Source organism: Sinohyriopsis cumingii, chromosome 3 (assembly GCF_028554795.1).
Source record: "Sinohyriopsis cumingii isolate HCF-2022 chromosome 3, ASM2855479v2, whole genome shotgun sequence".
Taxonomy (NCBI): domain Eukaryota; kingdom Metazoa; phylum Mollusca; class Bivalvia; order Unionida; family Unionidae; genus Sinohyriopsis; species Sinohyriopsis cumingii.
The window spans coordinates 84,034,558-84,048,930 of NC_142963.1; positions in this window are offsets into that span (position 1 = coordinate 84,034,558).

Consider the following 14,373-nt stretch of genomic DNA (forward strand, 5'->3'; position numbering starts at 1 on the left):
AGTGTAACATTACTTGATTCATAAAAAGACGATTGCAATGTCTGCCTATCTTAACTTTGACTGACAGTTAATTAGCATAGTTCCAAAGACCTTGGACGGCTTCATTCACAAAACGTATGATACGATTGCATTCTTCTGATGAAACAGCATGATTTGATCTTTGAAAAATTACCCGTAACTTAAATATAATAGCGAATACTCCTCCATCCAAATTTGTTTTAGCAGTGCCGAATCACAGCCAAGGCTGCTAGCAATCATTCCTCAACGAGGTTTATTTAAATTATAAAGTAACTCTCAAATTTGTATGAAACATTACATCTAACATAAAAAAATGAATACGTACATTACGAACAGCCTTTAAAATCTGAAGCGGTCTCGTAGAAGCAAACGACGGATCTCGGAACATTTCTAAACCCACACGAAAAACTCGTTAAGACAACATTTTGCCAGGGTGTACAACACTGAAATAAAGATGAATACCAAGCTAGCTTTCATCTGTTTAGTTTTATTTTATAACAAAACGGAGAAAGAAAAAAATATATATTTGTTCCCTGGATATAGTATATATGTGTTAAGTGTTATTCTTATATTTTATTTTCTCTGGTCACCGCGGCTAGTCAACGAACATTTTTATGGCACTTTTTACGGGGAAAGACGAATCATAATGTTATTCTCTCAGTACACACTACAACCTGGTATGTCTCCAATAAAAGGAATATTTTTCTGCTCAAGAAACTGACATGCATCTAATTGTAAAGATTTGAATAAACAAGGGTTCTATATTGCAATAGTTGCCATTGTTATTTTTATACTCTAGTTATGCAACATATATACATGTTTGTCTCTCTCTCTCTCTCTCTCTCTCTCTCTCTCTCTCTCTCTCTATATATATATATATATATATATATATATATATATATATAGAGAGAGAGAGAGAGAGAGAGAGAGAGAGAGAGAGAGAGAGAGAAAGAGAGACAGACAGACATACAGAGAGAGTGAGACAGAGACAGAGACATAGCAATTCAGAGAGGGAAACACAACGCAAGAGCCACAGAAGGAAAGAGAAAGACACAGTGTGTGATTTGAACTTTTAACGTAGATTTATTTAAAAAATCAGTCATATTGCTACGATATCTGCAGTGTCAGTTTATAGTGATGACTAGCACTGGGGCGTCATGCCGCAGACATGTAGCATAGCGTCCCATCGAGTCAGATTATCCCGACACCATATCAACCAGTTCTAGCACTAACCTCTTAATGCTGAGCGCCAAGCGAGGTAGCTGCTAGAACCATTTTTATCAGTCTTTGGTACGACTCGGCTGGGGTTCTAACCCACGACATCCCGCATCTGAGGCGGACGCTCAAACCAGTAGGCTGCATGAGCGGTAATGAGAGAGAGAGAGAGAGAGAGAGAGAGAGAGAGAGAGAGAGTTTAAATAATGTTAAATTGAATTATTAGAATGTCAATAATTGTTACTTTAGCAAATATTGTGGAGAACATTCCTAATGGTTGTATTGTTACATGGATTTGCCAGTATAAAAACATTGCATATCGGGAATGTAATTGTAACAATTATGGTCTCGACTAGAACATTTCAGGTAACTGACCCAAACTGGCCCCATCTACTCACCCACACACCCACTTCCCCATCCGCTTTGGAAACGTTTCTATATATATATATATATATATATATATATATATATATATATATATATATATATATATATATATATATTACAAATCAATCCGTTTTCTGTGTCGGTCTCGGCATGCATGGGTTGTCGCGGCATGCAAAGGAGGTCGCAGCATGCATGGGGGATAAAAGGTTTCACCTTCTAAGCGTCACTGAAGAATATATTGGCTGTTATCTTGAATTTATCACGCGTGTAAGAAGATGGTCTTTCTGTTGTAAATGCAAAATATGATAGCTTGATGTTTATCAACATTTCCTAGCATTACTGTATACACTTCAAACCCTCTGGCATGGACGGTGTGTTATCTCTGCTTTGCAGGCTTCATAATTATTCAATTCTCAGCGCCGAAGAAAAGTGAAGACTTTGGGTTGTAATAAGAATGGATTCAGGGTAAGTGCTGAAGAGCATAAATAGACTTATACTGAAGTTATAGGGGTTTGGTGCGGAACAGTTCAATTATAAGCAAGTAATTTCTGGAATTATAACCATGAAAACTGTTTTCCCGCATGGAATTAAAGGCTTTTCTGCGTGGTCTAAAATGAGAACAGAAATACGTATGTTTTATATTATCAAAGGCTCAGAGTTTACCTTCTATCTTTATGCCAGCGCGATATTCGAGTTTTATTTTTTTTTCTCTAGTGTTTTCCTATATATTGCACGAAATCAGTTAGTAAGCAACAAATATGATCTTGAAAGAAAATAGGGCAAACACAATACAGTATCTAAAATCTTCAAAAAGTTATTTTGAAAGGCAAAATCAGACAATTACTAAATCTAGGCGAATGTAGAAGCAATTACAGTGTCATGCCTGATCACACCTAATGAGCCGATTTCCAGTGGTTAACACACTGGCTTATGTCATTACAGGTTCCAGCTTCCAGTCTCTGTATGTAAATTCCTCCATTAGCAGGACTGACAAAAAGGATGCTAGATGTTGTGCCGACCGTCAGATGAAAACTTCAAATGCCGGTCACCTGTGAAGGGAGAGTCACGTCCTGTTCCAGTAAATGTTCTTTCAAATCGTATTTTACACAAAAGTTTTCCCTGCACCTAGGATAATTTATAACAGCTTCTTCTCGTAACACTCGATGTGCGATGGTGTCGCAGTAATATATATATATATATATATATATATATATATATATATATATATATATATATATATATATATATATATATATATATATATATATATATATATATATATATATATATATATATATATATATTCTCTATCAGTTAATACGTTTAAGAACCCCTGTGCGTATCTTTGATAACGTCAATAAGTTTTATGTAAGATTACGACTATAGACCCGATTCTGGGCAAAAAGGAAAATGCAAGTCTGTTGTTTAACCATTAACCTGCAGTCCGTGGACGTAAGTTCAAAGGGAATCATATAACCAGGGACGACAGAGCAGAGACTACGATGTAAGTTTTGCAATCCGTCAGTGACAACAGGACCGACATGAAAGCATTGTCAGGTTTTGGGGAAATAATAATCAGAAAGTAACGAGTAAGTGTTAAATTAATCAAGGCAGTTTTCAAAGAGACCATACCGGATCCAATCAAAACTGAGAGATTCAAATCTATGGCGGATTTCTAAACAAGCAAGCCTCTTATGTTCGAACCAATTCCCTTTTCAATATGTACACGTGTGAACCTCGCCAGGGACGGATCATAGGGAATTTAAGAGCCATTAGACTGTACTCCAGGTGGCATAAGGTTGTACTCGTAAAAAGAAGGGAAGGTAATTCTAGCTGGAATTCTAGATTTGGGTTTGCGAACAAAGGCTTCTTGAGGTAACGTATCTTTGCCCGAATATTTGTATTTCTTTCATAAATAGGAATTTATAAGTTTGGTACATTATTGCGTATAATTAGTTCATTAGAAATTAAATCTTTCACGTATATTGAATTATCAACTTATTGTAAAGGAGCGTATAGTAGATTTTTGGACTGAAATCGAAGTGGATTGTGTAATTTACTAATATGTTGGATCGTGATGCTTAAATGAATTTATTTGAGAATTGTGTTAGAACCTTACTTGCTTTATCATTATTTGAATATATTGATTGTGAATTATGCAGAATTAGTCATCGTTTGACTTATTCACACATGCATCGGTATTTATATATTTGTATGTGTCTTTTATAATTTGTAGTGTGAGAAATGCATACGATTGCTATTGATGATGATAGTTTGCTATCTCGAGGAGTTAACCAGGGATGTGTATGCATGTATTAGTAATCGTTAAAAATACTATTATTATAGTACACTTATTATAGAACAAAGTGTACATGGAGTATTTAGATGTTAGTGCGTGAGTTGACCTATTCATTTATTCGCCCTTATTCGGATAAAAGGTCTTTGCGAGTGTGGTGAATTTTCCTGAGATATAGTGAGGAGACAAGAATATACTCCCTTCCAATTGTGCAGGAAGCTTTCCGGGTGGGAGTTAGAGGTTCGACACCCAAGGATCTGAGAGGCTTGAAGAGCACGTGGTAGGGCTCATATTGACGTCAGCAGTTTGTGTTAGGTGCAGTGCTGGAAGGAGCACGGGATAGTAAGCACCAGAAGTGGAGGAGAAACGGATCGAAATTGTCAGGAGAGCACGCTGTCAAGGGTATCGGAAGTTTCAAAGATAAATAAGAGGAAGACAGCGATTGACAGATGACTAACTGAGACAAAACTGAGCGAAAACGCTCTCGCTCAAGACCTTTATGTTCATGTGAAGAAAATAAATTGGCAACTGTTGTTGTTGTTGTTGTTGTTGTAGGGTTTAACGCCATTTTTCAGCACACGATAGGCTATACATGGCGGCCAGTATTAATGGTGGAGGAAGAACCGGGAAAACCTTGGAAAGAACCATCTACCCACGAGAAGCTACTGGCAAGCTTTCTCACATGCCTACATTAGCCGAATCCGAGACTCGAACCCACGCAGACAGAGGTGAGATGGCAGTGATCCGTAACGAAGAGCTCTTTAGACCACTCGGCCACTCGGGGCCCCTGCAACTGTTAATATGTCTTTGATTTTATTAGTTCAAAAGAAATTGCGATTGAGAAATTTGTCAATTAAATTATTGAAAACATTTGTATTATTTTATTATATTGTTATATTTTTCACCTTGATTAATTTATATACCTAGACCGTCGGCATTGCTGACTCTGGACTCGGAGCTGTTTAAATTTTGATTGTCCACCTGTCTTCGGTATTAGAAATAATACCATAGGAGGCTCATGACAACATAGTTACCTATTATCCAATACCTACATGTTCTATCCAACACGTAGTTTCAAGTGACCAATACCATGAATTAACGATTCAACATTTCTGAAATGACCGACACCCATGAATCCACTGACCACACATGCAAGTATGTTAAAAGGGTGTAAAGTATAAGTTGTATTGCTTATAAAGATTACTAACGTCCCTATCACAAATAACGTATATATTGCCTCGTTCTAAACAAACAAAGCAACATATAGCTTTCCTACCATCCCGTTTAAAACAAATCTGACATTTCTGCCACCCTTATAATCCTTATAACCTACCAATGAAGTACATGAATATAAAAATTGCTAGAAATATACACGCGAAAATTTTTATACATTATCAAACATGGAGTACACAGAAATAAAATGGTAGCAGTACTGATATATGCACGTGCGTATCTTGTTTTGTTTTGGTTTTAGTTTAATTGCATTAAATTGTCTTGTTGAGTCAAAGGTAATTATCCTCTGCTGAGACGAAAGTGAGCTTCTTAATTGTCAAACTTGGCCAGAACTTGGCTTGAAGCTAAAGGTTGTTTGTAAAGTTGTAAAATTTATGTTGAAGTTTGAAACGGCAAAACTCCAATTCGTTGAAGGTACTCATCGTACATGGAGTGTATGTGCTTCTTAAAAAGTTTCTTTACTCCATACAAATGCAGAGTGATCCTTACTTCCATTTGCCCCTATAAACCCCCTATAAACAAACTTGACACATTCTAGTGCCCTTGTAATTTCCTATAACCCTACCATTGAAGTTCAAAGAGAAAAGTAGGAATATGCACACACTTAGACTAATGTATTTATACCTATTATACACGGAGTATATACATATATATACATATATATATACATATATATATAGATATATATAGAGATATATATATATATAGATATATATACATATATATATATATAGATATATATAGAGATATATATATATATAGATATATATACATATATATATATAGATATATATCCTGTGTTTAACTTTTATTCATGACTGCAGAGTGCAGAGATCATTGATGAACAATATCTTACAGAGCTATTTTTGTCCATGATCGTAGATTTGATTTTGGGATAGTGGTAGTATACATAGGTTGTTTACAGCCACGATAGTAAAATTGAGTACAGTTTGTTGTCGTTTTCCATTGGTATGATTGAGTATATCGATATATGTAACATGGGGATGTATTAAGAAATATGTCACATGGGGGTGGGGATTGCGACATAGAGTCGTAATTGACTCTAGAAGAATAGAACTGGAAATTATCCCTGCCCCTATTTCTGTTCACATGACCGTTTGAACCTAACGCCATTTTGGTATCATTATTCATTCAGAAAGATTATGGACATCAAGACATTTGGCACTTCCACACATTCAAGGCTATCGGTACATCAGCAATTACAAGATCTGGAATTGATTCGGAACAGTGTGTTTAAGGGCTTGTGATACAACATTTAGGACTATTTTAGATTTACTTCACAATACTGTAAGTTACTCTTCAATTTTCATTTATATCATTGAGATTTAAATTATTTAAGTTTCACAAAACGATGGCTTTGCTTCTTTCTGTTCTTTGCTTAAGACCATAGAGTCATAATAAGTGCAAGAAGATTAAAAAGTAATGCTTACACACAAGCACAAACATAACCCTCTATAGACATTTAACAGGATCGAACGAAGAACAAACATAAACTTCAGGACAGATATTAGCTTAATAAGCTATCACAAAAGTGAGTTCAAACATATCCAACATTGTCATTAATGCTTTATGGGGTCAAGCTGGGTTTATAATATGGAATGCTATTTTTTTCTCTATAATCCTTTAGAAAAATGATACCAAAGATTTAGTCTTACTTTACTTTGGCTAGAATGTGTTGTGCCAATCCACAGAGAGAGAGAGAAAGAGAGAAAACTCGTAAGTATATTTAATTTGTTTTGTTTTTTGTTGGTGTTAATTGTTTCTTTCATTATATGATATGAATAATTGTATTTTTCACTTGACCTTCTCCAAAATCAAAATTATTTTTACCTGACCTGAATCATTGATTATGGTTTTGTAGTAAACATGTTTATCTCAATCTAAGTCTAGAGCATTGGAAATTCCCCATGAATTGCCTGTTGCTTACTACACAATTTTTATTATAATTTTAGATATAGACATTTAATTGTAACTAAGATTTTATTTTGTAAACAATATGAACCTTTTAGTTAGAAACTTTCGATGTGAAGTCAGGTAAAGGACTATATAATTTTTTCTACTAAAATTAATTATTCGCGCTATAAGATGTGAGGCTGAATTATGTTCATTGTTTTTTTTTCATTCATTAGTTCATTTGGGTGCAGTTTTATTTACTCCGTGATTTTCTCTGGATCTACAAAGTTCTCTTCAAAATTAGCATTCTCGGAAATAGAGACATTGACATTTCAAATAAGGATTTATGTCATTGTAATCCAACAATTACACATCACCACAACTTGAGCCACCACTGGCACATCAACACCTTTAGCGTTGGATTTAATTTGGATCTACAGTAAAGTTTATTCATAACTTCATTCATAAACCTGTATATGTAATTCTAGCATTATTAGGGATTTTAATTCCCAGTAACGTAAGTTCCCTTTTAAAATTTTCACTTGGTGTTCTAGGGAAATAAATTATTTGCAGAATTTTACAAAGCTTGTTGCTCATCGCTGTTTTGTTTTTGTTTTTTTGATGTTATAAGACCACGCGTTCATAATAATAGAGAGAACGAACATGCACACCTGACGCAGTAAAACTGTTGAACATGAACACATTTGCAATGTTGAAAACGTTGTGGGAAAGATTAGGTTTTCAATGATCTAATACTGTGTGATCTGGACATCGATACACATGACCTTTCTGTGTTAAAGAAGCGAGATAGCCACAAGGTTTCCCAGATCACTTCTACTTTGTCATCGTTTCTAGAGACATTACTTCCAAGCAATCCAGTATCTGTTCTAATAAGAAACCAAGTCTGTGCTAATGAAGTAAGTGCACACAATAGTTTCAAGACATTACGGAATCCAATCCCTGTGTTACGGGTCTACGCTCTTAATATAAGTAACAGAAAAGAGTGAAAGACAACAAGCTTTGTCAAATTTAACAAATAATTTATTTCCCTAGAATACAGAGTGAAAATGACAAAAAAGAACTTACGAAAAAATTCACAAAACAGTCTAAGAATTACAAACACACGTCCTAATAATTTAAAGTTATGAATAAAACTCAGTACAAATCCAGAATAAATCCCAAAAATGACATCGATGATGTATCAGTTCTAGTTCCTAGTGTGTTGTGCCAACATTCTTGTGTTGAATCACAGAAACATAATTCCATTTTTGAATATATTATAAATTCCAGTCAATGTCTCTGTCCAAGTATTTTATCAGAACACGTTTGTATTTCCAGAGAAAATGATCACTTGAATTCAATAATTTGAAGAAATGAAATTCATCACAACTGGACACATAATACAACTTGAAAGCACGAATGATAAAATTATCTCAGTTACAATATATATAGTTATCTGCGTGTCATCAGGTCACAATTAGCATTTTCTATTTAGAAAACATTATCTGATGTTTACAAAATAAAAAAAATAACAAGTAAAATTCACTTATTAAATGCCGGAACCTTGACCCAAATAAACAAATTTACTTCTTCTATTAATAATAATATTGATTTTAAACCCATACACATATAAAATAATTTAGCTTTGTATTAGCTGTTTGCAATTAATAACACACAAAAGTCAATTTGGGTAAAGCAGAAATGAAGTCAATTTTGGACAAGGTCAAGTCCATCATACAATATTACATTACCATAGCATGTATTGAAATATACAAAATAAACCTAACTAACAATAAAAACAAATTAAATATACATAACAGTATATACAGCAATTCTTCTCATAAAGTCGATGATGTCTTTCAGACGAGTTTAATCCATCGTGAGTAAAATATTTCACTGTGGTAATTAGAAAAGCAGACAGATGGGCGATGACTATCGTCTCTAACGAAGTCAATGGAGCTAAGAAATGTTCACCTATGTCTTTATACCACTCTTTCAGGATCAACTTTTCTGAGATGAATGTCCATGCTTCTTTAAGATACTCTTCCAACATTTCTTTGTAGCTCATAGTCAAACATTTGTCGTGTTGCACATGACCAGAATGACTGATTAAAACAAATGTAAAGGAGTGCTCTCTGGTCAGGCAAGTGATATTTTCAGCTGAGTAGCGAGCGAAACAGAAGATTATGTAATGTTATTGTTCTGGCATTTGTAACGCCAAGCAGTCTTTTCTTTTCTTTATTTAGTATATGTGACTGATGTTCTCTATTTAATCAATTATCATCTTGGTCTATCTAAATATATTCTTGTTCCATGTTTTAATAGTCTAGTTCATTTAAAAGAATTATTGAATTCTGTCAACAAGATGACGGTCACTGTGTTCACCAGAGCTAGTACAAACAAAGTTTCCGAATGGAGTTTGCCTCACTTTATAGGACCGAAATGCCATTCGTCGCTGCCTCAGTCTGAAGTGAAATCAAATCAACACACAAAGTGCCCTCCAGTAGAATAGTCGTTGAAATGCCGTGGCCACTGTTGCTTCGTATTGTCTTGAGTCAAAGGAAATCCCAAGTATCTTTTCTGGGCAAAGTTAGGTTCAAATGTTCTGGTACACAACGTCTGGATACTTTGGGTGTCCTCTATATTAGACACATTGAAGTATTGGAACTTGAAATGATTTTTGTTCAGTAGCTCAGTTAAGGCCCGCATTATTGATGATGTTGGTGGGCAAATATTTAGGTAGTTGGCATTTGAAAATATGATCGACAGGTGTGTATAGAATTTATAGGTGTATCTCGGAGACTCGGAAGTCATTTTCCTGTTTGAATCAATACATATTTTGCTGCTTTCATTAACGCTTATTTAGGATTTGGCTAGTTGATGGGTACTCCTTGATACACATGATAAATCAGTTACGATTCAGTCAAGAATCGTTTCGAAAAGGTAGTTTCAAGGTAACTTCTCCTTCAGAGAATAGAATAGTTTGTCTAAAATCTCCTTTTTGTGCTGATATTGACACTGTCAAAATACGACTTAATGACAGGCAGAAGCAAGTATGTTCATTTCTCACATTAGAATCCACTTTGAAAGGTGTGACTCTCAGTAAATAAGCTGCGGTGTTTTCCTAATACGTTGTACTCAACGATATCATAGTACACAAATATCAAATTCAGTCCCTCGTTCAATTCGACAGGGTAACCAAAGTAACTGTTGTATCAGTTGTTGTTGATGATGCAATGTGTTTTCACCCTGAATAGCACCTAAAATGGGAGAAAGTTTGATGGACATAAATCTGCCGTCGCAAAATTCTAATTTAAGACGATGAGAAGTCAGATGGTATTTGAGAAGTTAACATCGGCTAAGTGTATCCAATGCTTTGCCAAAGTGATCATTAAGATAGTTGAAATCGTTTAGACCAGACGTCTAGCTCTAGCTTAATATTATGAAGGAATTCTCATTGAGTATATATCATACTGGGGATTAGCTGATGAAATGTTTTATTCGTAAAAGCCAGGGTCAATAATTGTCCAAGTTTTCTTAAACTTGTTTGCTGAAGATTGCTACGGCAAAAGTGGCTTGGTCTTGGACAATATTTCAGACTAGAATGTGATAAATGAATTATACCTAGGACACCTCGATTGTACGAGAGGTTATTTAAATCGGCCTGCCGTTGATGGTCGATTCCTTTCCACTCAAGTTTGAATTCTTGGAAAATTTCATCAAATGGGTCAGTGTAACGTGTATGCCGATTGTTTTTACAATCATTGTTATGTATTCCTGCATTATAGGTGTTTTTGCATTTCTCCGCAGCAAGCGGCATGAGCAGGTTTGTAGTAAATGCCGGCCTAAAGTGTACCAATATTGATGCTGCGGCTCAGTACGTAATCAACTGTTTGATACTATTTCTTATATAATATTTGTTGAAAAAGTGTACCAATATTGATGCTGCGGCTCAGTACGTAATCAACTGTTTGATACTATTTCTTATACAATATTTGTTGAAGAACCGATGATATCGTAGTAGCCTTTATTTCTGTATATTAAGCAAAGGGGCTGCACCTTTCAAAAAGTTCAAAGAAAATTCACATATGGTAGCGATAATATATTTTGGTCTTTATTGAATGATTTGATTTTGCATCGGACTTGGCAAATGCTGACAAAATGCGCTAATATTTAGCTAACGAGTATTGAAAACTTTGTTTTCCGATTTTGAAAGGTTTCCTTGGACTTTCGATGATCGTGCTAAGGTTATGAAATTTTCATTCAGGAGGAAAAGGGAATCTTATACAACACATATTATTTCTATACTGGAATTCTTTTCTAATGGTTGTCACGAGAAGTTTTGGGTATTACTGGTCGTCTCAAAGGACTAAATCTTGCCATTTCTTGCTTGGAGAAGTCCAGTTACTTTGTATGTATGTTCTGTCTCGTACATTGTCTTAGGAGATGTCACTATCGCTGCTGCGGCAGCTCTTAGAGCAGTAAACGAAACGGTCTCTAGAGAAGTTTCTTAAGACATATGTTTCCATTTGTATCAGATGGGGAAATATTTGATTAAATTAGGCTAGCTGCATCATCATTAACAGAGAATATTAAGAGGAATGTGAGAAATTTACATATCGCGGTTTTATTGAATACGTTCTCGTTCTGGCGGCATTACCGCTCTTTCCTGAATAAGTTGTTTTCTTTTTGATTCTCTTCTTCTTGTAGGAGTAAGAACTTACTTTACCTCTGTTCACTTTTGCCTGTCTTTTAAATTTTGATTTTAGCTTTGGGAGTAATGTCCCATTTTAAAGGGGAATTAATAATGATACCCCCTAGAAAACCACTTCCACCTGGTTTCAATATATTTGCTTTTTGGTCTGTGTTTTTCTATTCTTGGATTAACGAGCTGTGACAAAGCTATTTATCTTTTTCAAAAATGTTTTGTTTGATGTCGAATACGAATGATTCCCTATGATAATTAATATGCTGAAAAAGCAAACCATTGTAACACGTCCTCGAGACCGGTTCTAACCAATGTTTACGCACTTGAGCATTTTTTGTTTGCTACTGATGGCATATAGTGTACGCAAAACGGACAGGATGAAGAGCTGAAAAGGAAATCACGTTGAATATTTCAGAACGGAAAGAAGTAAACATGTTTTTAAGCTTTTGTAACAAAGACAATGTACATGACAGTTCTACTTCTTGATACCAATCGTGTAGAAAAATCTTTACTAAATCTCCCCAAAAATAAGAATAATAGGTTTAAATTTAATGAGTAAATATACGTGTGGCAATTGGGGTGCGTCTTAATAATCATACTTTAGCCAAAGGGCTCCTTCCTTCCAAAACTTGACGATGAGATTTATCTCTTGCACCGTTGCGATTATTCTGTTTGTAACGAACCAATTAGATCCATCAACGAGAATAGAATTAGGAGGTAAACGAGATATCAGTTATTTGTAGGAACGATGCAGTTTTGTTCATCGTTTGTAATGAGCTAAAATCAGGTTTCGTCTAAAGGTACAAGTGTGATGTCTTTTCAGAAAAGGGTGTCATTGGTATCTACTTTTTCCCTTTTTAGCCGACTGAGAAGTACAAGTTCTCTTAGAAATATTTTCCAATTTTTTTATTAAATTTCGAAAACACTAGTTTTAAATCAGATTTGGTGTGTATCATCATCAACGCCGAAGAACTTGAAGTAGAAAAAGCATGAGGAAACATTTGCATTACCTGGTTTAATGGACTACATGTGTATCCTTGCAGCTACCTCTCTTTCTGGCAAGAAATTTTTTTCATCTGGCTTTTCCTTTCAGAGATTTTTCTCAGTGAGATTGTGAATTTGCTGCACCACCACTCTTCTTTTTTGGTCTGCTTCGTTTTTTTGAGGTAATTGGCATTCTTTGTTTTAGCTTCGATATTAGGGTTCAATTTTTAAATGGATCGAACAATGACACCACCTAGGGATCCACTTATACCAGGTTTCACCATGATTAATTTTGCTTCGAGTATCGATTCGATGATCTTAAAGCTTGGGGAAGGTTACTTTATATTTTTCAAAAAAGTGTTTGGCTTGATGGGGTACATGAATAATCATAGTACTACTATGAGACTCGCTTCATACAAATGTGACTGTGCTTGTGCATTTGTTTTTGCGACTGATAGCATACGGTTCACAAATTCATTTGGCAAGATAATGATATTGAAAGGAAGTCCCGCTGAATACTCTTTTGAAAGAAAAGAAGTGAAGAATGCTTTTATATTTTTTCTTTTTCAGACAGACGTCAAAATGAATGTGTAAATAACAAGACCTCCTTCTTGGCACGAATGGTGAAACAAATTGGCATGAAATTTCAAATAATTAGGAGTGGTATTTTAAAATGTTTGAGTTGCGTCCTTATTTTGTGAGAATCGCTATTATGACTACGAAAGTCGCGATTTTGACGTGACTTTAAATTTTCTAGACGCCAAAGTTTACCACTTGGCTCATGTTTGGTTCAGCAAAAAATTATATCCAAAGTTTGTACAAAATCTTGCGTCTCATTTCTGCCCATAGGACTAGCGTCACGCCCATTTTTACAAACAGATAAAATTATTTTCTTGACAGGTACAATGACTCCATTGGCGCTGCATAACTGCAATTTTCCAGTGTTTGTCAAGTGACAATAGGTAGCCGTTTTTGTGAAAGAATTAAGTCTAGAATAGCAAACAACAGCATTACAGATTCTAAACCAAACGTGCCTCCATGCAACGTTAACGATAATATTCGATACGTTTGAACACACATGTTGGATTGAAAAGTGAGATAATGCCTTTCATTAAGTGTATGTTTGTTCATTCCATCTTGTTGAATGACTATGGAAGGTTATGTTTTGTTCATGTGCATAAGCGCTCCAAATTTTTTCTTCTTTCACTCCATGTATGGTTTTGCATTATATGTTTGTCAATGTGTGTATTTTCCTACCATTTTTGACTTACAAAAATGGTATTAACAGATGCCTCGCTTGGCGCTCAGCATTAAGAGGTTAGTGTTAGGACTGGTCGGCCTGGTGTCAGGATAATATGACTGGGTCGGACATCATGTTACATGTCTGCGGCATGATGCCCCAGTGCTAGACATCACTATAAACTGTCACATTGCAGACATAGTAGCGATTGTTAAACTATGTTAAAAATCCAATATCACCTCACAAATCCTACCCTTTTATTATCTCCTTTCATTTCATTGGTAAGGTTATAAAAATTATACGTGTAACTGGTTGTGTAAGTTTTGTCTTATAAGGGGAACAGGAGAAGAGGGAAGTAGGGGATAACTCTGTATGTTT